Below are 15,714 nucleotides of genomic sequence, written 5' to 3' on the forward strand. Positions count from 1 at the left end.
AATCTTGTTTCTCTAGTTCTGGAGTGTGTTACCTATTTCTTCTTTGTAGTTAATCTCTTTGAGTATTTTCTCTAGTGCTGGTTTTGAAGACATAAATTCCTTCAGTTTCTGTTTGTCATGGAAGCTTCTTATTTCTCCATCTAATTTGATAGAAAGTTTTGCTGGGTAGGAAATTTTTGGCTGGAAGTTGTTTTCTTTCAAAATTGGGAATATGTTACTCCAAGCCCTTCTGGCTCTCATAACTTGGTTTGGGAAGTCTGGAGTGATTCTAATTGGTTTGCCTCTGAATGTCACTTGGCCCTTTGCTTTTGTTGCCTTTAAGATTCTCTGCTTGGCTTCCACATTGGTCATTTTGACAATTATGTGGCGTGGGGATACTCTTCTCTGATCCTGTCTAAAGGGAGTTCTATAAGTTTCCTGGACCTTTGTATCAACCTCTTGCTCTATGTTTGGAAAATTTTCTGCTATTACTTCCTTGAAGAGATTGTTGATCCCTTTGGTTTCACTTTCTTTTCCCTCCTCGATTCCAATTATTCTTAGGTTAGCTCTCTTAAAATGGGCCCATATTTCTTCAATGTCAGATTCCTGCTGTCGGATATTTTTTTCTAGATTAGAAACTATGCGTTTATTTTTGGTTTGCTCATCTTCTAAGAGTGAGATTCTGTTCTCCATGTGTTCTAATCGGTTGTTTGTGCTTTGAATTGAGGCCTTTACTTCATTAATTGCATCCTTTATCTCTTTTTGGCTCTCTCTGAGTTCTTTTCGAAGCACCTCTATTATTTCTACAGTTATTTTCCTGATTTGATCTTCTAGAAATCTCTGATTTTCAGTTTTATCGGGTTCTGATGTTGTGGGGTTGTGGGCATTCATTGCTCCAGTATTATTCCTCTTTCCCATGATTTCGGAAGTTTGTGCCTTCTCTGGGTTCTTCCCTTGGGTCACTATGACTTCACTTAAGGTGCTCTGGATCTCGAGTCAGTAGTATCTCAGACCCCACTACTCCTTTACTGGGTTTTATCACAGAGTCTCCGACCCAGAGAGTCGATAGAGGCTGCTTTAGACTGTGGGGGGTGCCAGGTTGCACGTTCTCCTATGGTGTGATATCTCTGCCACCGCCCCTCCCCCAATGGGTCAAGACCCAGGGAGTACAGTACTGGGATTTCTCCTCTGTGGCCCGCAATTTGACTCACTGTTCTTGAGTACGCAGATGTAGCTGTACTGGCCTCGCTGAATTCAGTGCTGCTACCGCCGGTGGCAATATGGCGCCACTGCTATGCCCTCGGCTGTGGGGCTGGTGTTTTTCTTCTTGGTTTTGATTTCCACTCTGTATCCCTGCAGAGTGTGCTGAGCTCGGCCATTGGGAGCTTTAGATGCTCTCTGCGCGGAGAAATCCCACCTGACTGTTCCGCAGTGGCTCACCTCGGCTTGCTGTAGCCGTCCCGTGAATTCGCCGGTGCCGCCAGCAGTATGGCGCTGCTGCCGCGTCTGCTGTGTCCTCGGGCGTGAGGCCGGTGTATCTCCTCTGTGGCTCTGTTCTCAGTCCACTTTCTCTCTGGAGCCTGGTGATTTTTTGTTTCACTGGTGATGGTGTTTTCTGGCTATGAAAGGCGCTGATTTTGTGGTAATGGAGATTTGTTGTTAGCGGGGCTCTTAAGCCCCGCTTTTCTCGGTCGCCATCTTCCCGGAAGCACATTTATACTATTTCTTGTGATGCTAGATCAAAGAAATAGGCATCCTGACATTTTTATACTGTTACTTATTACTGTGTAAAAAAGTAAAATACACAGTATACATTATTTGACATTCCTCCTAAGTGAGATCTTCTATGTTTAAGGAGAATTTTTAATTTAGAAACTTAACTATCCTAATTCAACACTGTATCATATTTCAACACAAGGTGGCAGTATTTCTTTTTAAAAATTATTTTTTCCTAACATTAATGTAATTCACTGAGGTGGTGCAATAAAACATCTTTAAAATTCAAGATTAAAGCAATTTAGCATCCATGTCAAGTCTAACTCACATGAAATCATGGTTCTACATTTCTGAAAACATTTGGGTAACTCCTCACACAGCTGTAATGGTGAAATGTTGCCAACCAGAACTAAAGAAATACATAGTTCCAGTGCCAACTTCTCAAGGTGCCTTGTGCTCCAGGAGATTAGGAAGCCTGTTGCCATTTAAATAGCAGCAACAATTAGTAGGTGTAAAAGAAACAAAATCAAGTATTACTCCACTATCTTCATAGGATCCATTTGGGAAATGTCAACTAAATAGTTGTTTCCCTGGAAACAGGCAGCCGTACTCCTTCCAGAGAATTTCCCCATACCATGCCTAAAGTATGGACTTATAGGAACTTCAGTTTAATTTATACAAGTACCAGAGATATATAGCCCAATACTTCTCTTTGTGGCGGCTCTAATGACATCATGTTCATGGGTCAAGCCAGAGGTCAGTGGGAATCACCTCTCTAATGGGCTGAAAAAAATAGAACACATAGTACTCTAGCATCAGCCCAAACTAAGCATAACTACATGATTCTTAGTACAGGTCAAATGGTAGAGCCGACCAGAATCCTTCAGGAACCGTAGTGTTATTAACATCCCTTAAGTTGTTACCGTGCCAGGCTGTCTTAAGCTTCACTTAGCTCATTTATTCTTCTCACCAGAACTGTGGGAGCAGTACTGGCACTGAGACACAGGTTATATAAATAGCAAAGGGCTGGATCAGAGCCAAGATCAAACCCAGAGGGTCGAATGCCAGAGCCTGTGCATTTAATCACTGCAAGGCACTTTGCTTTTCACAAAGCCATCTTCTGGAACTGTACTCCCAGCCTGGATCCCAACACTTCACCACATGATGAGGTTGGGGAAAGTGCAACATTCCTGGGCTCAGGGTCCCCTACACTCGGGTCTATCAGCCCACCACCATTACCTCCAAACATAAAGGAATTGGGCCAGGCAATAGATAAGTAAGAGTTTGTTTGTTTTGGGCTCAGTAATCCATGACAATATTATAAAAGCAACGATCAGATTGGCACAAAACATAGGATCTTGTGTTTCTATATACTTGCCTTCAGTGATCACCAATAATAGCATAGAAAACTTGTTTTTTAACATCTCAAAGACATACAGAAATCATACAAACATACATAAGTCACCAGTTTACTTGTTTAAATGAGTTCATGGCTACCATTTATCTACAAATAGACATACTTGTAGAGTTCTGCATAGGTGCACTGCATACCAATAATTAAGTGTGGAATGGGGAATAGGGCCATCAGAAAGTGAAAGGGGCAACAAATATGAAAGTTCTTGGCAATAAACATGAATTTCACCTACTATGTTTCGCACTCTGACTTTTGCTAACTCCAATCTTTCCACTGGGACATAAAAATATGACAGCCTCAAAGTTTCTCAGAAAGCTTCATAACATAACAAATCATATGTTGTTGTAAAGACATTCTGCTTGGTATGGTCGCACACACTTGTAATCCCAGCATTTGAGTGAGTGAGACAAGAGAATTGCGGTTCTCAGACTCAGCTATTACTTAGTGAGGCCCTTTGCAACTCAATGAGAGCCTGTTTCACAATAAAGAATAAAAAATAGGGCTTGGGGGTATTGTTCAGGGGTAGAATGCCCCTGGGTTTAATCCCCCATACCAGAAAAAAAAAAAGTAAAGACATTCTGGCTGCAAGTGATGACTTTCCATCAAAATTTTCTGAAATTCATTGCAAAGACTGAGATCTTATTAGGCAATTTTATAATCATTGCAAGTGGTCTTTGAACACTCTAACAAAATATCAATTTAGCATTAAACCATACTATTTCACATTCATCTTGAGTATTAAGATTACTTCTTACAAGCATAGCTTCAAACTGGATATGTCTATAATAAATTGAAAGAAATACTTGCTTCATTTAATGCATTTTTCAATTATGAGTATCTTAAGTCCTTTGAGATTTTTAAAAATAAAGTCAATTTATTTCTTTCCTATTCCTACTATGGTCAGAGATGTTGCCAGAGGCTTATCTGAAAAACAATATTACTTTAAAACAAAAAAATAAATAAAATTTAGAGCACTACTAGGTCTCAAAACTGTTAAAATTATAGAATTGAAAGAAATTCTAGTTTTTTTAATCAAAGGAATAGTTTTAATAAAATGCAAAACTCTTCAGTATTTACTCCTTCTCATTTGTGAAGCAGCAATATCATTCCAGCAGGCTTTATAAATTCTGATTCATGAATTAACTTTGACCTGTTCCTTCATAATGTAACTGCTATTGTGAAAACTATGGTTACTGGTGAAAAAAAAGCATTAAAGCTGAATAAGTTTTTCCCTCTTTTTTAAATGGGGAAATGGTTGCTGGGAATTGAATCCAGGGTATTCTACCTCTGAGCCACACTCTCAGCCCCATTTTATTTTTTATTTGGAAACAGGGTTTCACTAAATTGTTGAGGGTCTCGCTAACTTGCTGAGGTTGTCCTCCATCTTCCCAGCCTCCCAAGTACTAGGATTACATGCATGCACCACTATTCCTGGAAAAGTTGAATAACTTTCTTTTTAACTCTTTTTTAAACTTTTCTCTCTTTTTTTTTCTTTTCTTTCATTGGTTTTGTTTTTTGTGGGACTGTATGTTGGTTTTGTGGTACTGGGGATTGGACCCAGAGGAGTTTTACCTTTGAGCTATACCCTGAGCCTTATTTAAGTTTTTATTTTGAAACAGTAATTGCTAAATTACTTGTTAAATTGCTGGCTTCAAACTTGTGATCCTCCTCTCTGAACCTCTCAAGCACTGGGATTATAGGCATGTACCACTGTGAGCTTCTCCTCCTCCCTCTCCTCCCTGCCTCTTCCTCCCTGCCTCTTCCTCCTCTTCCTCCTTCTCCCTTCCTTACCCAGCGCCAGGCCTTTTTTATGTTATTTTGAGACAAGGTCTCACCAAGTTGCCAACCTGGCTTTTAACTTGTGAACCTCCTGCCTCAGTCTCTCGATAGCTGGCATTACAGGCATGTGCCACTGTCTAACTTTTTAGTAATTCATTTCTTGTTGTCTGGTACACATACAAATCAGGAGCTCTACCAAAAACAAACAAACAAAAAAAAAGTATTCCTACATGATAACTCTAAGAACTAAAAGTAATCCTTTGGAGGCTAAGCATTACTGATAGAAATTTTACCATCCATCTTATGTTGTCTTTTTCTACAAAAGTGAAGAAGTAGACATGGTATCTATCACAAAAAGTTGAAAGAACTTTGTTTACTTCTATAATCTTCTGACAATCCTATAAATGCTAGAGAGCATTCAGCAAAATTTAATTATGTTAAAGATTTACAGAGATATTAGTATCTTTTTATTTTGAATAATACAAAATTAAAATAATAGTTAAAACATTTGCTAAACTCTTCTCTGAAATGTACTCTGCTCTACTAGTTCTCAAAAGGTCTATTAGATGAGACCAGAAAGATCTTTCCAGTCATAAACTCAATTTAAAAAAAAAAACAGGATCCCAGACAGTAATAACATAATGAGCAAACTAATTCTATTTGAGCCAAAATTAATTGAAAAACTTGTTTGGATTGATTCTTAGCTTGGTTTGGACTACATTTAAACAAACAAAAAAACAAGCAAAAGTATATTCACGCAAGAGTAATCAACTTTAATAAACTTCAGAAGCCATTTTGGGTTTTATTACCTTATTCTCATCTTGTAGATTGCACTATATTTTTTCTTAAGTTGTCATGTTTGAAAGGAGAAAAGGAAGCTAACATTATTATGTTCCAGCAAAGTGCCAAAAACTGTGAATTATCTAATTTAACAGTCATAACGTCCCTGCAAGGGATATATTATTTTCCAGAGATTTCTTATGAGGGACTTCACATTTGAAAATAACGATGCTATGCTATCTATTGATGTGACTAAAAAGACTGACCTGGGAGCAACAATCTTTCCCAAAGCATATTTTCTAAACTCTTCATGTGGAAAAAATATGCCCAAACCAAGTGATTAATTCAGACTTGAGAAGCCCTAGGATTAGCTGACAAGAGCTCACCTACCACTTAGCAAGAGCTCACTGAGCACCACTGAGCCCTTGACAGGGGACCAGGACTAAAGGGTACCAGAGGGATCCTGCGCTGGAGGGGCTTAAACTTTGGTGCGGATTCCTTAAGAGTAAAGCATTTACTTAGGTTGCCATACAAATATGGCCCCAGATGTGATTGCTTTCTTTCCCAAATTTCTCCCAACTGCCTTCTAACTATAGATAACTAGAAGAAACCCCAGCCTTTCTTCTGCCCTTGGATGAACTCGAATGACTTTTTTTTTTTTTTTTTTTTGGTGGTACTGGGGATGGAACCCTTCTACCTCCGGGCTACACTCCCAGACTTAGTTTATATTTTATTTGGAAACAGGGTCTCTTAAGCCAGCGGGGCTGACTTCAAACCTGCACGATCCTCCTGTCTCCACCTCCCAAGCGCGGGGATTACAACCCCGCTGGCCACCACGCCTGGCCTCGGATGACATTTTTTAAAATAGATTTCATACCAATACAAACAGGATCCCTCATAGTTATGAATTATGAATTATGAGGGATCCTGTACCTCTTCCCCAATGACAGGAGAGCAGGATATAATTGTTTGGAATCAGTGCTGTCTAGATTAACTGCAAGAAAGCTTGGTACTGCTGCTTGTACTATACACAACTTAGAGATTAAATGTAATGGTGGCTCTGTGGTATCATTTAAAGAATACCAGAGTAGGTTCTTTCCTAGTTCCCATTCTCACTAGCCCCTTTGTTTGCCCTTTTTTTTTTTTTTTGTACTGGAATTAAACCCAGGGGCATTCTACTTCCAAGCTATACCACCAACCCTTTTTATTTTTTATATTACAAGTGTCTTGCTAAGTTGCTGGGGCCTCACTAAGTTGCTGAGTCTGGCCAAGAACCTATGATCCTCCTGTCTCAGCCTTCTGAGTACTTGGGTTACTGGCATGAGTAGCATGCCCAACCTTTGTTTGCTTTTAACAGTGCTCACAAGAGCAGTTGTAGATATGCTTTTCACTCGTTCTAGAACTGAGATGGCAAGTCTATGGAAGATGTGGGCCTGCCCCTCTCCTTGTGCCACAGCAGCATTGGTTATATTACTATCTCCAAGTGGGTGAAACAGCACCTTACGATACTTCCCAGTCTACCACTATATCCAACTCCTGAAGGATGCTCCAAGGCACATCCCTGGCCTAGAGACTGCCATCTACTCACCAGCCCTAGCTGAAAAAGCCCTCTAAATGTACATGATGTGCATTCACAAACACATCAAAGTCAACTACTAAGCCAAACATGGGAAAGAGGGAAGGGGAGGGGATGGGGAGGGATTGAGGAAGGGCTAAAGGAGTGATGTGTGCCTCCACCATCTGGTATTCCATTAAGATGTATGACTGCAGTGCACATATAAATAAGTAAATATATTTTAAAAAATGAAAATATCCAAATCCAAAGTAAATTGCATAGCTGATCGCAAATGAGGGAGTATTGCCAGTTAGGAAAAGAAAGCATTGCCCCAGTGAACACCAGGATGACGCCCATAATCAGCAGAGCCTGATACTCATTTTCTGACCAGATCTTCTGCCCTCTTCAATCCCCTGGAACCAGAGTCTGACTTAATCACTCCCTGTTCAGGAGATGGAAGTGAGGACTGCTTGGGGAAGCTTTGAAGAACAAAGATCATCTCTAGAACTAATTAAAGAGAGAGCAATGGGAGTCAGCATGCCATCAGATCCCACTTTGGGAAGGCACAGGAATTGATCTTAATTGCTATAATCATGAGCAATGTGCTGTGTTAGCCCCTCAGACCAGAATCAGCTCCCAATTGCCATTCTACCCTACTCTCTAAGCAAGCAAAACTTTCACTCATCCAAATAAAGATTCCAAAAATGTAAAAGTCACTCTCTCCTTTCTTAGGAATTAAGTTTTCACTAAAGCCTTAAACTCTTGTCTGAACCAATTTTATTTCCAGTAATGGTCATCTCCACATAGTAATAAGTAAACCCAAACAAGCACATGAAAAGCTTCCGTGAATGAATACCAAAGTATTGACTTTTTTATTGCATCGCCTAACCTCTTCATCACATCCTGTGCTCCAAGCAATATTGTTCTCTTTGCTGTCTTTTATCATAATAGACAATCTCCTGCCAGGGGGGCTCGGCACGGCTCAGTCCTCCTTAGCAACAGGTCTTTCTCCAGTTCCCCACTCGCCCCTTCATACCTCTGCTCACGTATCACCTCGTCCAAGAAGCCTTTTTTCACAAACTACTGAAAATTACCACCTACTTCTCACTGCTTCTCCACCTGGCACAGGCCATCTGCCTTACTTTGCTTTAGTTTCCCATGGTATTTACCCTGTTACGTTAAACTATAATATTGAATTATTATTGTGCAGAAAAGAGTTAACATAACTTTAGAAGTTACTACCTGAGTGTGGGGGGAGGCTGACCCTCAGCTCAGCCTGGCAACTTGAACGTTGGAATCGTCCCTACTTTACTGACTGACTAGTTTGTTTTGCCTGCCTGGAGCACTGAGCTCTGCCTGCCTAGGCTATTTGTGAAAACAAAGTGATTTATGGTGGCGAACACCTGCTTTGCTTTGAGGAATCTGGAATCTCGTAATTGCGTTTGGTTGCACAGGCTGAGTACCTCCATGACCAGCTGTTAATAAAAGATCTGCACTCCGAGTCTCCAGTGGGGTTTCTTGGGAAATAACAAAGCTATTGGGCAAGTATGGCTGCCTTTTATTGCTACAGGAAACTCAAGTTCTATGTGACACCTTATGCCTCCCACCTACACTCTACCCCTCACACCAGGCAACCCCTGGGAGAGAGAACATCAAAGTGCGTGGATGCAATGTCTTTCCTTTTTGCTAATCCTGATATGACTCCACAGCGGTGAGTACAGCCATCTCTAAGTCCTGCCATCCTTCCTGCTAATCACTGAACATAGGGATGATCATGGGACCCTCAAAACACTATCTCATTGCTTAGCATGTTTATTTCTCATTAGAATGTAAGCTCCCAGGGCAGGGATTTAAAAATCTCTTTAGTTCATTAATATGCAATATGGCAATAAAATAAATCAATATAAAAATCTCTTTAGCTCATTGATATATCTCAGGTGCCTGGAACAGTGAAGAAATATTTGTTGAATAAATGAAGGAGGAATAAAGCAAATATTCCACAAAACATATTTTTTGTACTAGGAATGAAACCAAGGATTATTTTCCCTTTGAGCTACACACAGTCCTTTTTTTAATTTTTTCTTTTGAAACAAGGTCTAGGTATTTCTCTGAGGATGATCATAAACCTATAGTCCCTATGTTCAGAGATTAGCAGGTGCAGGCTATCACACCTGACTCTATGAAATAGATTTTTAAATTTAATGTGATGTATCTATTTTTTAGTGCTTTAGCATTTTTCTTGGCACATTCTAATTACATGTAAAAGTGGGTTTTACTGTGATATGATCATACATGCGCATAACATCCAAGGAGCAGAAATTCCGTTATTTACACTACACACGGTAAGCTCACAGTAATTAATTATTGAATAAATTGAATAAAATAAGAAAAATCAGATTGGCATCAATATATCCTCATCAATTAAAAAAAGCATTGAAATATTTTAGGAGAAAAGAGAATGACACAAGAATTCAATAGCCAAGATAAAGATATGTAAGGACCACCAAGAGATATTTCCAGATATTCAGTAATGCAAAATGTATAACAATCAGGAATTCTTCAAAGAAACTATTTAAATAAGAAGTTCAAGTGGTGAAATAACCAGCATCAAAATAAAACTGTGAAATAATAAAAGCCTTTTTTTTTTTTTTTGCAGTTCTGGGGATGGGACCCAGGTATTCTAACTTTGAGCTACACCCTCAGCCCTATTTCTTATTCTTTATTTTGAAACAGTGTCTCACTGAGTTGCAAAGGACCTCACTAAGTAGCTGAGGCTGTTTGAGAAGCACGATTCTCCTGTCTCAGCCTCCCAAATGCTGGGATTACAAGTGTGTGCGACCACACCCGAATTTAATAAAAGCCTTTCTATTAAGCTAAAGATCAGGACAGAGATTTGACTATCACACTTTATTTAATTTGATTCTGTTCAAGCTTTCTTCTAACCTTTGGGGGTTCTGGGACAAGAGAGCATCATGAGACCCAAATATCATATGACTAAATAATTAAAAGTTACAAATTAAGCTTAAGAGATGGTAATTAAAATATTTTATCCCATAGCTTGACAGATAATTCCCCTCCAAGTAAGCAAAATCACTGTTTGTTAATACAGTCTTACAGGCCATCTACTAAAAGTGACTCACAGCTGCAGCCATAGTCTAGAACCTGTTTATTGATTCTACCTACTTACCAGGTCTGATGGCCAAAAAATAAAAAACTGAAAATTGATGAGTTTATGACTTAAAGGCCATCCAAATATCAAAGATGGTTAGATTTAATTATTAATGCAACTGTCATAGTATTATGTTTATGGCATTGAGATACATAAATAAGTGATAAAATAAAGATGTACACTATTATAGATTTATTTCATAAATTTATTTTAATTAATTTCAATGAAATCACTAACTAGATTGCTACAGTCAAGACGTTTGAATAATTTGTATTTTATTGATAGTAGCACCAAATTGGACAACCTTCCCTGAGCCATTGTAAATCTTAGATTTACAGTTTTTGAAAATTCCATTTGGAGAAACTTCATTGTACTAAGACAATAGGAAAAGGAAGTGTCAAAAAAATCATAAAGCAATGTTTATATTCAGAAATGTTCATCAATTCTTTGTGTTATGTTCAAAGATTGGTAGTGAATCACATGTTTCAAATCATCATTACAGAAAATACCACAAAATATTTATTTTCATATGACAACTTATGACACATTGAAATTTTTACCATCTTTAAACTATCAGCTGCAAAGAATCATGTTTGTTTTCAATTGTCATATCTAGAGCTACATATGTACAAAATTTAGAATAATATGAATTGTTTCACGCTGTAAAATATTCCTTAACTGCTATGTTCAGTTTTGGCAAACATTATGCTAATTCATAGGCTCTTTCAAAATTATGAATTAGAACATAAAAAGAAGCAAGAAAATGGAGGCTCGGCAAGAGAAGCAAAACTTCTTTCCCCAGATTCTATGTCATCTATCTTATAATGTCAAAAGAGACTTTTGTTGATTAATTGATACATCTCTTCTATGACCAAGAGCCCACACTGTTCACATCCTCTTTTCATTCCAAAGCACTGTTCATCACCAGTGTTGGCAGTGGCACAATCCCCAAATCTTCATAGTGGCACAGGCCCAAAATATTTCATTGACTTTTGCTCCAAGGACATCAGGCAGGAGTTGAAGGAAAGCATTTTCTCATTGATAAACTTTGAGGTCTGAACAACATTAGTCAAAAAATGGGCATTTAAATATACAGATCATACTACATTGAGTACAAACTATCAAGTAGCAATGGCACTCATAAGCTCTTTAATAAATTAAGTTTCGTGTTCCTAACAGAAACTGGATCCTATAAAGGATGCATCTCAAATAAAGGGCTGCTCTGGCAGTGCTAACCACTGTGTCCAAACTTGGGAAAAATCTGAGTTCTAAATTGTGGGGAAAAGCTGGGCGTGGTGGCGCACGCTTGTAATCCCAGCATTCGGGAGGCTGAGACCGGAGGATCGCGGTTCGCGGGCAGCCTCAGCTACTTAGTGAGGCCCTCTGCAATTCAGTGAGACCCGGTTTCAAAATAAAGAATAAAAAATAGGGCAGGGGGTGTAGCTCGGAGGTCGAGTGCCCCTGGGTTCCATCTCCAAAACCCACACAAAAACAAAATAAATAAATAAATAAATAAATAAATAAATAAATAAATAAATTGTGGAGAAAAGAAAGTGAAACTCTCAATGTCCGGACACAATTGTCTGCCAATATAATTATATTGATGGAAAGGATATGAGCACTATTTTAATACCTTCCCAGTTATAAATACTTGTTTTGGAAAATATTACATAATATATAACAAAGAACAAAAATAGGAAAAAAATATATCATTCACAAAAGCAATGAAAAGAGCAAAGCCACATACATATCTGTGAGTAAAATAGAGTTATGTGAACTAACTTATAAAACAACACTAAGTTATATTAATGGAAATATGAATGAATGAAGTAATAAGCCATATTCTCAAATAGTGTGCTGAACCATTCTAATTTTGGGGTGGGATATTGGGGATTGAACCCAAGAGCATTCTACCTCTGAGCTACACCCTAGCCCTATTTTATTTTTTATTTGGAAACCGGGTCTCTCTAAGTTGCTGAGAGCCTTGCTAAGTTGCTGAGACTGGCTTCAAACCTGCAATCCTTCTGTCTCAGTCTCCAAAGTACTGGGATCACAAGTATGTAACACCATGCCCAGCTTGGATCATTCTATTTTCAACTTGGTTAAACTAGAGCATTTTCCCCAGATTCCTCTTCTCTGTATGGCTATGAATTAGAATTGGCCAAAGAGGTATTTGCATAGGACTTGAGGGGATGTAGGTGAACCAGCAGCTATTGGTCTTTGAAGCGATTAATAGTCATTTGCAGTGATAGACACAGGGATTGGATGAGTTCTAGCCTATCCTCTTTCTCTTCTGCTCCAGGTCTAGCTCTTGTTCCTAGTTGTTGACCATGCTGGCCGACATTAGTCTCAGCCCATCACCAGACACTTGGATGATCTCTCTGATTATTAGCACATAAACTTTACTTCCATTTTTGGGAGGAAGACCCCTTCTTTGGAGCAAATATAAGATCTCTGTGTCCTAAGTTAAAGCTGAAAAGAACTTTGAAATCAAAGAGCAATAATTTATTTCACAGATTAAGAAACCCATGAACAAGGTGAGCGATGTCCAGCGAGTGATATAACTTATCCAGGGTCATAAACTGGGGACAGATGTCTTCCCAGCACCCCAAATCCCACTCTAGCTCAATTGATTCCTTCCCTGCCTTTCTACAACAAACTCAAGTAAGAATCTGCCTCTCTAGCTCCTGAAATTTCAGTTTTATGAGCTTACATTAACTTAATGAAGGAAGAAGGCAAAACCAGGTTCTTGTTCACATTGTCTCATAGCAACTTGCACTGTTCCTCTCCAAAGAACACATAAAAGGAGCACTGATCAGGCTGGGCACTATGGTGCACACCTGCAACCCCTGTAATTTAGGAGACTGAGACAGAAGAATCACAAGTTCGAGGCCAACCTCAGCAACTTAGTGATAATCTGTTTCAAAAGAAAAAAAATAAAACAGAGATGGGGACTGAGGAGGAGCTTGGAGGTAGAATGCTTCTGAGTTCATTCCTCAGTCCACAAAATGAAGAGAAGGAATAGGAGGAGAAAGGGCAGGAGGAAGAGGAGAAGCGTTTATTCAGGAGGCAAATATTCTATAAAACTGATGTTGGTGAATGTGTTAATCTGTTAATACACGTGTATTGATTTCTATCTGCTAATAATTGGTAATACAAGATAATATTATCTTTTCAAATTAAAGATTTGTTTTTCCACTATAAGCAGGGTTCTTTTTCCCTTCCATAATTAACATAGTGATCAAATGTGAAGAATTTCTTTTTTTCCTTTGTCATCAAGAGGCCATGGTGTTTACTTAAAATTTGATTCACATGCTCTGGGGAGGGCAGCCAGCACTCTGATTGAAGTGCTATTTTATCTGCAGGAATATTACTGTCAGGTCATGAAGGCACATTAAAACCATATGTTTCTTTATTTAAAGACACCTGTTTACGAAAGGCATGCCAACATAAAATTAAAATTTAAAAGAGATCATCATGTATGACTCACAAAAAGATACTTCAAGGTCATGATTATTTTTGCAACATCCTGGACAAAGAAAATTCTTTTTGAAGCCTTCAAACTGGTCAAAATATGCACTGTGTCATATTTTCTTTCCTAAATATGCATGCTCCTCAGTCTTTTAGGGATTGTTCTATCCTCAGTGTCATAGTGTCATTGAAGTACAGTCTCAGGCATTCCTTAACCTTCCTTGGGATTCTCAGCAGAAAGCATCTGTCAGTGTTTCTCATCAGTGGGACTTGCATCATTTCACCAGGAAAATTATAATGCAGATTGTACCATGAAAGCTATCTACTACAGATATACAGCATCTCGGGTCATAGAGGCAACCAAAAGTATCCTCATTTCTCAACTTGGTGAGTCTGCCAGGACATATACGGGGTTCCCCTCGCAGGGTACCATTTATAGCCTGGACACCCTCTCAACACGGTAAATTGGAATAACTGTAGGACTCACCTTACTTGTCTCATTATTCTTGGGGATTACTGTCTTTAATCACCCACTGTCTTAAAAATCATTCTTTTATTTATTTTGTTCATTTGTTGCTGCTGTTGTTGTTGTTGTTGTTGTTGTTGTTGTTGTTGTTGTTGTTGTTGTATTTTCAGGCAAAATAGAAATTCTAGCCTCTCTTACTTCACTTTGGCTAGAAGCAAAAGTTAGCACTTTTTTTAAACTTACTACGAATAGGATCCTGACTTTAAAAAGATACAGATTTTGATCTGCAGGAATATTACTACCAGGTCATGAAGCCTGAAGAGTGCCATGAAGCAGGAAGAGGAGACCTGAGGCTCAGGGCCCTGTGAAGGAGGAGACATGGAGACATGGCCCTCAGCTCCCACAAGAAAATAAATGTAGAGGCATCCTGTGTTCCTAATCTTGACACCCATCATCTCCTCCCACCACCCTCATCAGCCTCCCTCGGTGTGGGTCATGTAACCTGACTGATCCAGATCAATTCCTGAACGATGAGTGGCACAGTAGCCTCTACAGTTTGATACTCCATCTCCTTAAAGAATGAAGTAGGTGTGGAGATGAGTTTGAACATAGAGGTTCCAAAACGGCAGTGAGCAGAGGGGACACTTAATAAAGTTTTTAATTAGTTGAGTGCAATCTCCCAATAATAAGACACATGGAGCTGGGCCCGTTGGCCTGTGCCTGTAATCCTAGAACTTGGGAGGCTGAGACAGGAGTATAAATGTGGGAGGTCAGCCTCAGCGAGCAGTGAGACTCTCAGCCATTTAGCATGACTCTGTTTCAAAATAAAAAGGGGCTGGGGGTGTAGCTCTGAGGTAGAACACCCCTGGATTTAATCCAATCCCAAGTATCACATGAAATAAAGAAGGGAGGGAAGAAACATTATATTATTTACCAGTCCCATGATGTTTTCTATAAAAATACCGGAACCTTGACCTAAATGTATTGGTAGGCTAGTGGAAAGCATTTGGTAAAATAACAGACCCCAATTTAATTCAGTGAGGAGATGTGACTCTTCTCTACTGCCTGCCCCTGGTTAAATGAACCAGTCCTTATCTTTTTATCTAAATAAAAAGTAGATTTCTGTCTTCTTAATGTTAATCCATGCAAATCTCACAGATGTTGTTTGAATGAACAGGAAACTGTCGGCATGGTTCCATTTAAACAGCATGTTGCTTGGACTTTTGTACATTAGAGAGCAGGGCTGAAACATGGCAGATGTGCATACACCAGATGACACACTGAGTCAGTCTGATGATGCAAGCCATTAAGAGAGAGGAAAGAATACCAAATAGTAAATATGTCCTCCTTAAAGCACAGCCTCAATCATTGACTTACAAGAGAAA

Source organism: Muscardinus avellanarius, assembly GCF_963383645.1.
Source record: "Muscardinus avellanarius genome assembly, chromosome: 2".
Lineage (NCBI taxonomy): Eukaryota > Metazoa > Chordata > Mammalia > Rodentia > Gliridae > Muscardinus > Muscardinus avellanarius.